The following is a 16,020-nucleotide window of genomic DNA, read 5'->3' as shown; positions in this document are numbered from 1 at the left end:
GTACTAGAGAACCTTCGCAGAAGATTCAATAAAGACGCTCCTGTGGAACCTCACACAGTGCTTCTCCTCTCTCTCCCCGCATCTGCCTAAGGCACTTAGTAAGCAAAGAGCTGAAATCACAAAATGAGCTGATAATCACTAAGAGCTGATATCACCTAAGGTTGCTAAGGTAGCCTGCAGCTGGGAGCTGCTTGGGAACTCAGGCTGTGCTGAACAGGACTGTGCTATCCAGACCCATTGCAGCCCGCCGGGGATGCCCCAAAACCCGGCAGAGGCCGTTTTAGCCCACAAGCAGGAGAAAGTAGAGATATATTTGCTTTTGAATGGGAGGACCCCGATTCAGGAAGAAAGCAACAGCTTTGGTGGACTAGGTTACCCCAGGGGTTTTCCAAATCCCCAAACCTATTTGGTCAAGCACTAGGAGAAGTACTACAACTTTTCTCCATCAAACCTGAGATAAACCTTATCCAATATGTAGATGATTTGCTTCTCTCAGGAAGGGAAGAAAACAAAGCTCGAGAATCCACCATAGTGCTGTTAGATTTTCTGGGACACCAAGGACTTTGGGTATCAAAAGGGAACCTCCAATTTGTAGAGCATGAAGTAAAATACCTAAGACGTGATTTGTCAAGGCAGACAGTGATTGAACCCTGAGAGAATTACGGGGATAGTCTCACTTCCATGATCAAAAACTAAGAGGGAGGTTAGTAGGCTTTTAGGCTTGTTAAGATATTGTAGGCTATAAATTGAAAGATAGACACAGGCCATCAGGTTCTTGTGTGAAAAACTAGTAGAAGAAGAGGTTAGGTGGGAAGAAGATGGTGAGCAAAAGTTTGAAGCTTTACAGCAAAAATTAGTCAGTGCACCAGCACTGAGTCTCCCTGCCTTAGACAAATCTTTCTATCAGTTTGTAGATATTGAAAAAGGGGTAGCTCATGAAGTACTTGCCCAGGACTGGGGAGGATCCAGTGTTGTAGTGTGTTTTTGTTTTATAATGGTTTTGTCTTTATATTCCCTTCTTTTCCCCAAATGGTTTACCCCAGATTGTATCCCCTCTCTCTACGTGTGTAATCCCTCTCCTTTGCTGAGAACATCCCCAAATCCCCACCCTGGCTCTCTGTCAGTCACTCGGCATCCCATCCCCTCCATCTAGAACTTTCGGTCTAGGACATTGAGTCATTAACCAGAGGCTAGGGGTCAACCGCCCAAGTGTTACCCCATATGCTGTCCTAAGTGTCCATTCCCCCAGTATCCATACCTTAAATTTTCTTATTGGTCAGTAAATGTTATCTACTTTTGGTTTTCACCTCCCTTTAAATGTAACCTTGGCACCTCTCCCAGGGCTGTCAGCAGGAGGCCCCCTGAGGTTGTAAGGGCTCCCCGGAGCTCCTGAAATAAACCTTCGATTAACCTCTGCTAAGAGTCGACCCCTTCATCTTCCACCGTTGTTCCAGCATCTCCTCTGCTGCAGGCGATCAGCCTAGCTGCCTTCCATACCCCCGGGGCATGGGAGAGTGCACCCCCCCCCCCCCCCCCCCCCCCCCCCGCTGTCCACCATGTCAGGGCTGGCCAGGGTTCCCTCAGTGGCATTCAGAGGGACTCTGTAGCACTCAGAGGAACCAGAACATTCCAGGAAACCGGTGGCCTATTTATCAAAACTACTAGACACTGTCAGCCAGGGGTGGCTGACCTGCATTCAGGCGGTGGCAGCGACTGCCGTACTCGTAGAGGAAAGGTAAAAAAAATTACCATTTAGGGGAAAATTGAAGATATATACCCCACACTCAATTAGAAGTATCCTAAGCCAAAAGGCTGAGAAATGGTTCACTGATTCCCGAGTGTTAAAGTATGAAGCCCTCTTAATAGATAATGATTTAGAACTAATAATGAGTAACCAACTCAACCAGCCCAGTTTTTGTAGGAGAACCAGATGAGGGACTACTACATAATTGCCTAAAGGCTATAAACTAATAAACTAAAGAAAGAGAAGACCTAACAGATCAACCACTCCAAGAAGGGAAGCAATTGTACATCGATAGATCTTCAAGGATAATCCAGGGGCACCAGGTATCAGGGTATGCTACAGTAGATGAAGAGTTAGCGGCCATAGAAAAGGGAAAGTTACCTTCCAACTGGTCAGCCCAAGCATGTGAGTTATATGCCCTAAAACAAGCTCTAAATATTAACACAGAAAAGAAGAACAATATATACAGACTCAAAATATGCTTTTGGAGTAGTGCATACCTTTGGAAAAATTTGGGAAGAGAGGGGGCTATTAGATTCAAAGGGAAAGGGACTGATTCAAGAAAAATTTATTTTAGAGGTATTAGAAACCTTACAATTACCAGAAGAAGTAGCAGTAGTATATGTTAAAGGACATTAAAAAGTGGTGACTCATGAGGGACAAGGGAACAATTTAGCAGATTTAGAAGCTAAGAATGCAGCTGAATTTGGGACAGAAAAATTAAAAATAGTATTAACCCCCATGAGAGAAATGCAAAAAGTCCCCATATTCAGTGAGACAGAAGAGAAAGAACTCCTTAAAATAGGAGCCAAGAAAGATAACGAAGGGAAGTGGAGATTAGCAGATGAGAGCCTAGTGTTGAATAAACCCCTTGCCAAGAAAATGCTGGAAGGCATGCATAGTACAACACATTAAGGTACTCAGGTGCTGAGGATCAATTTCTAAGGGACTGGGGCTGCATAGGAATTTTTGGAATAGCTAAACAAGTAACTAAACAGTGTGTATTATGTCAACAACTGAATAGGAAAATCATGAGGAAAACACCCAGAGGAGGGCAAGAACTAGCCTTAAGGCCCTTTCAAAATATCCAAGTAGACTTTACTGAACTTCCCCAGGTACAACAGTTGAAATTTTTGTTAGTGATAGTAGATCACTTGACTCATTGAGTAGAGGCGGTACCCACTGTTAAAGTCAATACCAATATTGTGAGTAAAACCTTTCTAGAATCAATAATTCCCTGATATTGGATAGTAAACAGGTTTGATTCAGATCAGGGAACTCATTTCACATTGAAGATATTGCAGAAAGTTGTTCAAGCCCTGGGAGTGAAATGGGAGTTACATACTCCATGGCATCCACAGAGTGCTGGTCATGTTGAGAGGATGAATAAAATTCTTAAAAGAACCCTAGTTAGGCTGATGATTGAAACCCAAATGTCATAGATAAAATGTCTCCCTTTAGCCTTGTTAAGAATTAGAATCCAACCCCAGTCAGATCTTGGGGTGTCACCCTATGAAATGATGTTTGGGTTACCCTTCCTGACCTCACCCCAGGGAGTTGCCTCCTATGAAGAAGAGGAAGCCAATGCCAAGAAATATGTTACGTCTATAGCACAAACCTTAGAAGGGCTAAGACATAAAGGGGCAATTCCTCAAACTACCATCCTGGATTTCAGAATCCACAATATTAATCCTGGGGATTAGATATTGATCAAATTATGGCGAGATCAGCCTCTAACTCATCAGTGGGAAGGTCCCTTTTAGGTACTGCTTACCACCTGTTGCCGTTACTGCATGGCGACCTGGTTCGGAGGGGTCCGGCACGGTGACCCAAGGCCCAGGGTCACTCGGTCCAATGCTACATACACCAATGTGGTGGACAGCAAATGGCGTTTATTGAGGGGTTTCAGGGGCATTTATGGACTGGGCAGTCTGTGTCATTTCCCTCTGCTCACGTCCGGCCGGGTGCGGCCAGGTACAGAGCAAAGGTCAGACTGCAGGGTGAGGGGGAGCTTCTTATCTACCCGTACAGCCCGAGATCTTCCGCACGCAGGTCCCTAGCTCTCCACATTTCCCCCCCCCTCATGATTAGTAAAAATCTTATAAAATGTAAAGGTTACAAAATTTCATGGGTTAGTAGAATTAGCATAAAATCGTAAGTGTGTTAGTAAGTGGCACACCTTAAAGTAATTGTCGGCGCTCGAGAAACAAAATGTTAGCCGTTTCCAAACGCCTTTTAACAAATAGCACCAGTTTGTTTAATATGCAAGGCCCGAAGATTAGGGTTAGTAAGATTATAGTGACTGGGCCTATTAGGGTAGAAATCAGGGTGGTGAGCCATGGAGACCGGTTGAACCACGACTCGAACCAGCCCTGTTGAGCTTCTCTATCTGCTTTCCTTAGGTTTAGCCGATTTCTCAGTTCGGCCATGGAGTCTCTGACGACTCCGGTGTGGTCTGCATAAAAGCAGCATTCCTCTTTCAAGGCAGCACACAGGCCTCCTTGCTGCATGAGCAAGAGGTCCAGTCCTCTCCTGTTTTGGAGGACAACCTCTGAGAGTGAGGAAAGGGATTTTTCCAGGGAAGAGATGGATTTCTCGATCCTTTGCAAGTCCTCAAGTGTCATCTGCAGTTGTGCCAGTCCCTGATGTTGTGTTGCAAGGGCCGAGATGCCTGTGGCAGCGCCGGTAGCTCCTAGACCGAGGAGCATTGCGATGGTGACGCCTGTTATCACCTCCCATTTGTAGAGCCGGTTGGGTTCCTCGACCAAGCGGTACACCTCTTCTTCTTGGCGATACAGGACTCTGGGGACAATTAGAACTTGGACACAAAAGTCAGTAGAATGGTCGAATTTGTCAAGGAGTACACATGGGCTTACCCCGGATCTGTGACAGACCCACATTCCCAATGCAGCTGGGATCACCCACTGGAACTTCCCTCCCTTAAGTTTGACGAATTCCTTGCAGACGTTGCCCATCTGCTTTGCCAAGGTTGCATTGCCAAAGCATTTGCCCTGGCCCGTAACCTGACTTAGGGTGATACCTCTCCGGGGGGTGTCCCATCTGCATTGGCGTGGATTGTTTGACTTAGAGAAGATGAATGGGAGATCGAAGGCAACACCTTCGTAAAAAGGGGGTTGTGCATCATAGCATAACCAGCATGATTCTGTGAAGTTCGGGTTGGATTGGTTTAACGATAAGAAGGTAGCATTTAACACACTTAAGAATGGACTGGAGAGGGTTGGTTTGGTTAAGAGACCGGATGGGGAGGCTAGTTTCGACCTTTGTGTTTCACGGCTAGAACTACCGTTAGCTGCGATCTCTTCCCCGGGTCTACTTACTACTAGAACCGGATTGGGTCCGACTGATTGGGATACTGAAGCTGGGAGTCTGGCAATTCGCACATTCACCCACTTTTCTGACCCTTGAAGGACTACTGTCCATGCTTTGCCCATGGCCCAGCTAGGGTGATTCGGCTGCAAAACTGTCATGTTATAGTGAGTGCATTTTCGGGATTCAGGGACTTTATGGTGGTTTCGATAGAAACTTCCCTGAAGGAAGACGGGTGTTTTGCAGCCTGCGGGTGCCCAGGTGAACTGTAGGAATCTGTCAGGCTCTTGTGGGTCCCACCCAGGTCCTGATGGCCTGGCATCTGTAACTATTGTTTCACAGCCCCAGTGCCCACAGTATCCCCACCCTGGGCGATTGCAATAACTTTTTCCTGGGTTTGATGCTGGGCACCAGTAAGTTAGGTACATGTGTGTGGCGTGTGAAGAATAGGGGTCTACCTTTGGTTGTCCCGGAAACAGGTCGGTGACGCGAAGCACGAAGGACGGGCGTTCGGCGTGGTGATGTCTCTGAGCATCTTGTCACCAGTAAGATGCTGCATGACCCACCTGAAGGGCTGATGAGGGTAGTAGTCTGGACTGGCTTGCCCTCTGGCGACAAGCCCCAACAGCAAAATCACACAGAAACACCGTTGTTGCTTTAATTTTGATAGCACGAGCTTCTCAGGAGATGTTGGGTTGCTCGTTGGCCTCTCTCTCTTTCCCAGTAGTGGGGCATATGAGTTTCGGGGACGTCCAATGATCCAGTCCTGCAAACAAAGTCTCACAATTATCATGAGTTTCCCTATGAAGGTCTGGTTTGATAGATTTGAGTGGACACCATTTAATGTCCCCGTCCTTTTTAACGGCCGCATATCCCCGCCCCGTGAGCACCAATCTCCAACCCTGTTCCCACTCCCCTAGTTCATTTTTGATCACCACCCGTGGGCCTTCCTCTAGCGCCTGAGTGGCCCAGTGTCTCTGAGCAGGACTGTTTGTTTCGTCCCCCCTAGGGAATTGATTTAACGCTAGCAGCGCAGTTGCCAGCATGCGCGCCTGGTCACCCGGAGGAATGGCATTGGTGAAGCCTTCTGCCTTTGCTAGCACTTCCAGCTTAGTTTTCAGAGTCTGGTTTGCTCTTTCGACGATGGCTTGCCCGGTGCTGTTGTATGGGATGCCATGCACCAAGGCGATGTTCCATTTCGAGGCGAATGCTTGGACTACCTTTGAGATGAAGTTTGGGCCGTTATCTGTTTTGATCTGTTTTGGAACTCCAAGCCATGCCATGGCTGTTAGCCAATGTTGGATGGTCGCTTTGGAATCAGTCTTGAGATGCTGTGTGGCCACAATCATGCCACTGTATGTATCTACGGTAACCGCGAGCCACGCTCGGGGTTTCAACAGCTGGCATTGTGTAAAGTCTGTTTGCCATATTTCTGAGGCTTTGAGGCCTCTGGGGTTGACGCCACTCAACCACAGTGGTGACTTCTGGCAGTGGGGGCACGTAGCGACGACGTGCTTTGCGTCCACGGTAGAAATCCCGCACCTTTTCGCAAGCGCTTTAGCTCCGATGTGAAGGGATTCGTGCAACTGACGAGCTTCTTTCAGTGTCCATACGCCCTTTGCGGCGGCATCAGCCTTGTCGTTGCCTATTTGATAGAATCCTTTGACCAGGTCGTGGCTGTTGATGTGGATGACTGATATGGTGCCTTTCCGTGAATAGAGTGCTTCCTCCAGCATCGTTGCCACTGTGGACACTGACACACCTGGTCCGGACATGGCTAGGCAGAGCTTGGCCACAAATATGGAATCAGTCACAATGTTAAGGTGTTCTTCTGGGAACAGTCCGCACGCTAGCACTACAGCTGCTGCTTCAAGCTGTTGGACCGAAAGCGTGGGGTCGGTTGCCTTGACACATTGCCACTGTTCTCCTGACTGCCATACTGCCGCCACGGTGGAGGTCTGTGATGATGCGTCCATGAAGATGGTTGGTCCCGCCCGCGGTCGGTCAAGTTCTTTTGGTGGGAGGTCGATATCGATGACCATGAGCAGCCGAGTCCAAGGGGGTTTTTCCGCGTAGCGAATCTCTCCTCCAAAGCCTGTAAGGGCCATGGCTAGATATTCCGATATTGTTGTTGACTGCGCAGAGAGCTGTTTGCGGAGAGGCAAGCTTATCCTGGAAGGTTCGATGCCCAGATGTCTTAGGGCAAGTTTCCTGCCTTTCATGATGAGGCTGCAGAGGCACTCTACTCCCGGGGAAAAGGCACGCGACGGTTTCCCCAAGACCACCCATAGTATTGGTTGGGCCTTGTCGGGGGGTCCTTGGGCTAAGGCTCCCACTCCCCCCTTTTTTGTAAAGTGGACATACAGATCGACTGGAGCACTTGAGTCCCATCTGGTGAGCATGCTCTCTGACATCTGACGTTCGATGAAGTCGAGCGAGCCTACCGCTTCCGGTGTCAGGGTTTTTTGCTCCCATGGGTTCTTCCCTTTCAAGAGGTCATTCAGAGGGTCCATGACCTCGGGAGGAATCAGGACGATGTTGCGGAGCCACTGTAAGGACCCTACCAGCTGTTGCATGTCGTGGAGCGTCTTGATGTCTCGGCAGATTTTCATCTGGGGAGGAGTTATGTAGGAGCTTGTGATTCCCACTCCTAGGAAGGTCACGCACGGTCCCTTTTTTATTTTTGCACTCGCTACCTCAAAGCCATTTGTCCTTAAGGTCTCGGAGATGGTAGACACCAGCTGGTCCACTTGTCTCGTGGATGGTGCGGCGATCAGGATGTCGTCCATGTACTGCACAATGGTTACAGTCGGATTGCTCTGCCGGACTGGTGCTAGCGCTCGGTCCATGGTGATCTGGCAGATAGTCGGGGAGTTGAGCATTCCTTGTGGAAGCATCCTCCATTGGAAGCGTAGGTTGGGCCGCTGGCTGTTTGGGAAGACGATGGAGAAGGCGAAACGCTCCTTGTCGTCTTCGTGCAGGGGAATAGAAAAGAAGCAGTCTTTGATGTCGAGCACTGCACAGGGTTGTCCTTTTGGTATCACAGAGTTCATGGGCAGCGAAGTTTGCACAGGGCCCATAGGCTGGATTCTCTTGTTCACTTCCCGCAAGTCGTGCAGGAGACGAAAGCCTTCACCAGACCGCTTAGGTATTACGAAGATCGGAGTGTTCCATGGACTCGTGGAGGGTTCTATATGATTCTTGTGTAATTCACGGCTAACTAACTCAATGAGGGCAGTCATTTGAGGCGTTGACAAGGGCCACTGTTCGACCCACACTGGGTCGGCTGATTTCCAAGTCAGCTTGATGGGCAATGGCGGGTACACGACAGTGGCCCTTAGAATAAATTTGTCACCCTAACATCCAGCAGGGCTAGGGCATCCCTCCCTAGCAAGGGTGGGCAGTCCGACATCACATATGCAGTGAGGGTGATAGTTCTTCCCGGTCCTCTCTCAGTGCAGAGGGTTATTGCCACTGGTTGGGTGCTCTTGTGGGCTCGGGACAGCCCTCCAACTCCGCCCACCATGGAGGCTACTTCTAGCTTCCATGGTCGAGGCCAATGTATGTCTGGGATGACGGTGACATCTGACCCTGTGTCCACCCAAAAGGGAAGGCAGATGGCCGAGTCGTCGGAGCTGTTGTGGAGACAACACATTGCCCACACGATCAGTGGGTGTTTCCCCACCTTCACGGTGAAGGCCACCCATGGGTCCCGTTCCCATGCTTTCATGGCCAAAGCCACCCAGGGGCCTCGACCCCAGGGAGCTGTTCTTGGTATTCCTGAGGTGCAGATGGGTTCGGTTGAGCCTTTGGCTGGGCGACAAAGTTGGTCATTCCCTGAGAGGGTGGAGGTGGTGGGTATGAAAGCCGTGTGCCCCATTGGGGGTTGCTGTAGCTGGGCCGCTGCATGTTCCAGGTGGGAGGAGGCTGGATACGGCCCGGCTGCCCCCTCCCTCTCCCGTTTCCCTGATGCCTGGATCTGCATTCCTTAGCTAAATGCCCTTTCTTTCCACATGCCCAGCATGGTCCCCTAGGTCTCCCCTGGCGTGGTGGAGCAGCTGCTGGTGGGCGCCCTGACTGGGGGCAGTTTGTTGCCACGTGCCCAGCTTGGCCACACTTAAAGCATGCCATGACACTCGTTATTGCAGTGTGAACTGCTGCTTGAATGGGAGCTAGGTGTTCTTCCTTTGCAACGTGTCTGATCATGGCAGCTAGATTAGACCCTTGCGGCAGTGATCTTAAAATGTCTTTGGTGGCTGAGTTGCATTGCTGGCGTAGGCACTCTGCCAGCACAGGACCCTTTGCCTCTGAGGGTAATGTTGAGGAGTCCAAGGCAGCCTGTAAACGATCCACAAACTGAGTGAAGCTTTCACTCTCACTCTGCTTTATTGTGGACCAAGGCGACGGTTTGGCTATTACTTTGGAAGCAACACGGATGGCTTCTCGGGCAGCACGGGTTGTTGTCATAACCTCATGTGCCCGCAAGCCCTCAGCCTGTGCCTGGAGGGTGATCGTTGTAGGGTCTGTGCCCATTAGCCTCTGTATGCTGGAACCGTGCAGTGGATGATCTGCCCCTGTTACCAGGGCTAGCTGCTTAATACAGTTATCCTCCCATTCCTGTTTAAAAACAATCATCCCTGCCCCATCAAAAATCATTCTGCAAGTCTGCTTAATATCAAAAGGTAACATGTCATCCCCTCCAAAAACGCTGTCAATGAGTGTGGAAACCATGGCAGAATTAATTCCCCTATCTGCAATTGCTTTAATAATTGCCTGCACGTCTTTCGGGTTTACCGGGGAATAGGTCCTTTGATTCCCGCCGGCTCCCCCCACCCGAACCGGGAACACCAGTTTCGCCGACGGAGTCCATTCAGCACACGCTATTTTTATTTTCCGCCAGTCTGTAAGCGGAGTTCGATCTTTCTCCGATATCCCCTTCACCCATGCAGGAGCGCTGTGGCTAGTGACCTTGTATGCCGCTGCTCTCCTTCTGTTAAAACCCGAATCCGAGTCGGAACTCCCCGATCCTTTCTCGAGCTCGGAGCTCGGAGCTCGAGTCCGAGTCCAAGTCCGAGTCCGAGTCCGAGTCCGAGTCCGAGTCCGAGTCCGAGTCCGAGTCCGAGTCCGAGTCCGAGCCCGAGCCCGAGCCCGAGCCCGAGCCCGAGCCGGAAGTCGACTGCCCGGACGTTTCCGGGCTGCTCTGCCTTTTTCTCGGGCTCCGATCCCGCCCCTTCTTGCGGGGGTTGGGCCGTTCCCTCCCCCTGGGGTCCCCCCGCCTCCTGCTGGGGGAGGTCCTTGCCCTATAAGGACCTAATGTGAACCGAGCGCTCTGATTGGCCTTACGCTCCTCCGCGGGGGCCGCCCCGTCCCCCCGCTCGCCCGCGCATGCGTTGTTAAGCAGGCTGACTGCATTTCCGCCCGCCGTGTTCTCCTTTCCGCCCTGAACACGCGGTTCGGCGCCATTTTCAAACGCATACGGAGGGGGTGCGCTTTTATCCACCCCTTCGGGGTCCGGCGATTTCGCCGCCTCCCGCGCTTCCTCCGTTAACCCCCGCCAAAACGCCCGCGCGCGTTCCACCCCCTCTGATGGTAAGGCGGTCTGCTCGGGGGAATCCGGCGCTCGCGGTTCCGCGGTGCCGATCTGATCGAAGCCCTCCGCAGTCTGCGTTGCCGCGCTCACCCCCAACTGCGGCGTGGCTAATAGCCAAGCCTGCGCGGCTTTCCAGGTCTCCTGCTCTTCTCTAGCTTTCTGCAGAGCCTGCACGACTCTGCCCCATGACTTTAGAGCTTTCCCTGAGCCTGAGGAAATAGTCTCCTCAGCTAAAACCTTTGTACAAGTATCCCATATCTCCGGATGGAGAATGTCCACCGGGCTGTCTATCGCCCCCAGCTTAATAAGTCTCAGTATAGCAAGACATAAATCTTTTAGCTTACAATCAATCCCCCATTGAGCATGCATCTGAGTTACGACCTTCGCTATGGCTTCCATGGTCCACGCTGGTCCGGGGGCGTCCCCCCCGCTGCACTAGGCCTGCTGTGCAGCCGCTGGTCCCCTGTCCAGGCGAAATCCCGAACTCCGGGCGCTGCGATTGTCCCGGGTCTCGGCACCAGATGTTGCCGTTACGGCGTGGCGACCTGGTTCGGGAGGTCCGGCACGGTGACCCAAGGCCCAGGGTCACTCGGTCCAATGCTACATACACCAATGTGGTGGACAGCAAATGGCGTTTATTGAGGGGTTTCAGGGGCATTTATGGACTGGGCAGTCTGTGTCACTTCCCTCTGCTCACGTCCGGCCGGGTGCGGCCAGGTACAGAGCAAAGGTCAGACTGCAGGGTGAGGGGGAGCTTCTTATCTACCCGTACAGCCCGAGATCTTCCGCACGCAGGTCCCTAGCTCTCCACAACCACCAAATCAGCTATGCGAAATGCAGAGTGGAGATGGACTCATGCTAACAGAGTTAAAAGCCCAGTAGGAGAACCCAAAGAATAGACTATAAAATCCAGACCGGGTGAGATGAGATTGACTCTCAAGCAGAGACTGAGAGACAACCAGAGAAACAACAAGCTGTCCAAAAAGTAGAGTCAAGCTTCTTCCAGCCAGCTCGAGGACTGTCTTCCTGTTTTAATAGATAATTACAAGCATCTGCTGAGGCAAAGTATACAAAGAACCGTAAGAGGTATTCGGGCAGTTTCCTTAAGAACCACAAGCAAAGTAAGACAAGGAATGGAAAGCAAGACTGGGTTGGCCCCTTTGTTCACTATCAAGAAGATTCTATAGCCCTGCTGTGGGTAGCAACCCAGTAGGCATGGCAAGGTAGGAGCAAAAAGGCTGTTTTATTCCTCGATTACCATTTAATACAACAGGGACTAGAGGGCAAGACCGAGTTGGCCTCTGTACTCACCATTAAGATATACCTACTATGGGTAGCAACCCCATAGGCATGGTAGATGGGAGTCAAATGCATACTGGACCTCTGTAATGCCCTTTTGTCCAAATAAGTGTGTCTGGGAAAAACCTAAGATTTTTTTCTTCTCTTCCCACTGTCCTTGCCCACATCAACAGATGCTAGTATGGCTCATTTAAGAGAGAGAAAAAATTTTTGAGTTAATTGTTCGAGCCAAATGACTTATAGAAAAAGAAAAGGGGTTTGTTATAGATGAGTAATGCGATAGTTGAGTCTCACAGTTAAGGGGCGAATATTAAATATATGTTAAGAGAAGTTTTTTAGATGTATAGTTATGTTTCTCCTCCTCCTTGCATTGTTATCATGAGATAGCCTTAGTAATCAGGGCATTTGGAAGGGTTGGCTTGTTACTATGGCAACACCTGACCTCCAATCAAGATGTAAGAAAGTGATCTCCACCACTGGACAGTGAAAAAGGAGTCGATTTGATAGTAAAAGATTTTAAAATCATAGAAAATTCAGGGAGTTAGAAACAAAGTTAGGCTTAGTAGGCCCTGGGAAATGTTAGGCCTTGTATTTGCTAGATCATGTGAAACTGCGCCTGTGTTGTCAGTATATGATAAATGATATAATTGTTAGATGTGATTAGATATAATTATTGTTTAAAGAATAATGAGAAACTATGTTAGGGGTGTGAGGAGGATCACAAGGAATCCATGCTTGGATGAAATCAATGTATACAATAGAACAATATAAGTTTAATAGTTAATATGTAAGTTACATAATGATAGAATATAAAACATGTTCGGCTCGAAACCATGTCGGGTCAGATCTGGGTCTGTGCACCCCTGACACCCAGAGCTCTTCAATAAAAGCACCTGCATATAATCATTCTGTGATTATGTGTTCCTGAATGCTAACAGATTTACAAGACTTTGGGAGGGTCTAGAGGTATAAAAGGCAGAACAGCCATTTTGTAGAAGAGCACATGGTGACTGAATCCTTTGCTCCTGGCCCTGTATTCTTTTTTTTATTCAGTCTTCTGTTGTATTTTTGATAAGGTTTTAATAAACCTTTTAAATATTTTGAAAGTGAGTATAATTTCTCACACTACCAACTCCTGGGTTCCAGCAATGTTCAGCTAATATAAATTCCAAGAGGAGATAGGGTCAAGATGTCTGATTGCCTCATGTCTCTTCGGCCTTAAATACCCCTGGGCCTTCCTGGGCCCTTCCCCCAGGTGGGACTTCTTGTCATCTGGACACTCAGGAGCTGGATTAGGGGCTCCAGAGGTGGGGTGTGGAGCATTGCCTTTGCTGTGCCCATAATTGGCTGCCACTGTTGGGCTGTGATACTGGCTCTACGGCATGGGGATGTACAAGGCAGTGCATTGTCTAGCCAGGGCATGGCCTTACCTGCCCCTTCCCCCACACACATGCACCCCACAATGTCTTGAGACATCAGTCTTTCCAGTCTCTCACGCTGCCGTACAGGAAACACAAAACTGTTGCAGTATCTTGAAGTCTGGCAGAGATTTGTCTCATATGGATATTAAGCAGTTTGCACATGGCTGTGTGTCTTGGTTTGAAAGACAGGTTTCTGGTAAGGAAGGTGGGAACCTGCCTTGGAATGAAAAATGTGACCCTCTTCCCTCTGAATTATTATAACTTTGAAATTATGGGACTTTCAGGCAAAGATATGGGAAGAGGAAGAACATTTCTTTACTAGTATGTACATGGATAACAAGGCAAACAAACAACAACAATGGCAGCAACAACAAACAAAAACAGAAACCCAACAACAGCCTTCTCTCAGCTGTCAAGCACTTTCCTCTTTGGTGTAGTTATGGTCACGGCTGGCGGGGGCACTGCTGGCTCCCGGCCAGGCAGGGCAGGTGCGATGATTCCCTGGGGCTGCAGGGGGCACTGTGGCACAAGCTCAGCCATCCCGCCATGTGGTAATGGCCAGTGACCTGGCAGGAGAGATAGAAAAGGGGCTTCCTTTACAAACCCACAGGGGCAGTCAGTCCCTGTGACCCTCTGGATGGGGAGATGGACTATGGCAGGAACCTTGGAGCAACAGCTGGAACAGCAGAGGTAGGCACACCCAGGGTAGCAAACAAAATGTAGCAGAAACTCCACAACTGCAGCAGGAGCTGCTGGGGCAGGGGAGGAAGAGGGGTCCCGTCCAGCACAGAGTGCCTTGTTAGATTGTAGCGAAAAAAGCCTGAGGCAGAGGCAGAAAACAGCAGGGCTGGGCAGCAACAGCCAGGCTCCCACAAACAGCCCAGAGATGCTCCCTCAGAGGGGAGAGAGGGGAGGGGTCACAGGTTTTCCCCATAGGCACTGGAGTAGATGGTGAGGGTCTTTTCCAGTGAGATTGGGTGTTTGATAAGGTCCCAGTTTACCAGCTGCTCCTACAAGCAAAGCCTCACTCACAGTAGAAGCAGTAAAAGACGGAGCTCTGCAGTGGCAGCGAATTCTTCCCACAGCAACCACAGACCATCTGTCTCCCCTCCGATCCAAGAGTGAGAGAGAGCGAGGAGCTGCGCCCAACCCCTCACCCCTCAGCCAAAAATCTCGCAGTATCTCTGCCCTTCTCAAGAGAAAAGCCCCTGGCTAAGAGGCTGCAAACCCCCACCTTGACCACTTATTTTGTCTCTCTTAAGAACAGGTAGTTATCATCTCTTAGGTAACAGATGGGAGGAAATTCCCAGAGAGAAAGGAAAAAAAAGGAAAAAAATTCAAATCTCCAATACTATGGAAGATAGATAAGCCTTATGTGATGGTGTTCACAGGGGTTTTCAGATGAGGGAAGAGACGAGGATATTGACTCTATATTTCAGAAGGCTTGATTTATTATTTTATTATATATATATTACATTAAAACTATACTAAAAGAATAGAAGAAAAAGTTCTCATCAGAAGGCTAGGCTAAGAATAGAAAGAAAAGAATGATAACAAAAGTCAGCTGTCTCGGACTCTGTCCGAGACAGCTGAGCCTTGATTGGCCATTAATTATTAACATGTAAGATGGGCCAATCAAAAATCCACCTGATGCATTCCACAGCAGCAGACAATCATTGTTTACATTTTGTCTCTGAGGCCTCTCAGCTTCTCAGGAAGAAAAAATCCTAAGGGAAGGATTTTACATGAAAAGATGTCTGCGACAGACTTAATTTACAGTCATTTGATTTAACCTACACTCATTCAATGCAAAATATAACTTGCATATTCAAACTTAGTATTTTATCTGATTAACACTTTAAATTGTTGCCACTCCGACTTTCCAGGATAAACTTGAGCTGTTCTACATACAAAATCAATTTGCCTTGTTATAGATAAAGCTAAAGAACGAGTCATTTCTCCTCCAGCATTTATTCACTCATCCTTGATAGATACTGTGCCTGTTACACATCTACCCACCATAACTTTTAAAAATTTGCTAGTTCAACCACCCTTTCTGAAGCTCAGCTTGAAAACAGTTTAGAGAAAGAATTGGTTTGTGTAAAACCTTTGTCTGGCTTCCTGTCATATCCCCTGCATACCTGCTAGGTCTATTTCTTTGAACTGCTCCTTATTCCAACCTGCCTCCAAGGATGGACTGTGACTAATGCTTTGAAGAATGGTGCCTTTAACTCAGCTGTAGACACCATCAGTTTACAGTCAGGAGAAAGCTCTTCCTGATATTTCATGTTTCACATGAAATCTCAGCCATTCATAAAATAGTCCATATCATCTGTAATTTCACCTTCTTTTATGGAGACGAGAAAAAATTTCATTCCCTCCAAAGCAACAGAACATCAGCAATCTTCCTGACTTTGAAGAGGTTTCCATCTGTTCTAAGTTTGCTTGCAGGTGCCAAGAAGTTGACAGTAACCAGTACTGTGGAGTCTGTCCCTCTTCTGCCACAGCCCATCCCTTCCTGTCAATCAGAAGAGTGCAGCTCTGGGTGAACACAGACAAGCCGCAGCATTGAGCCAAAGTAGTGATGTACTAGTCTGAAAGCAAACCAGTGAGAGATTCCAAGTCAGAACTACGATGTA

The 16,020-nt window shown here is 48.9% G+C and overlaps 1 long non-coding RNA gene across 1 annotated transcript; it reads right to left on the bottom strand.

Annotated features, from left to right (window-relative positions):
• Positions 1 to 3,616: 3,616 nt before the first annotated feature.
• Positions 3,617 to 10,208, bottom strand: LOC136568525 (uncharacterized). Its single transcript, XR_010785234.1, has 2 exons — positions 10,040 to 10,208; positions 3,617 to 5,837 (listed from the first exon to the last, which is right to left on the bottom strand). It is a non-coding gene; the product is annotated as an uncharacterized lncRNA (long non-coding RNA).
• Between the last annotated feature and the right edge of the window lie 5,812 nt (positions 10,209 to 16,020).

The sequence above is a fragment of the Molothrus aeneus genome, chromosome W (genome assembly GCF_037042795.1).
Source record: "Molothrus aeneus isolate 106 chromosome W, BPBGC_Maene_1.0, whole genome shotgun sequence".
NCBI classification, from domain to species: Eukaryota; Metazoa; Chordata; class Aves; order Passeriformes; family Icteridae; genus Molothrus; species Molothrus aeneus.
Note: the sequence above shows the minus strand (reverse complement) of the source record. Positions and strands in the feature narration are given on the sequence as shown.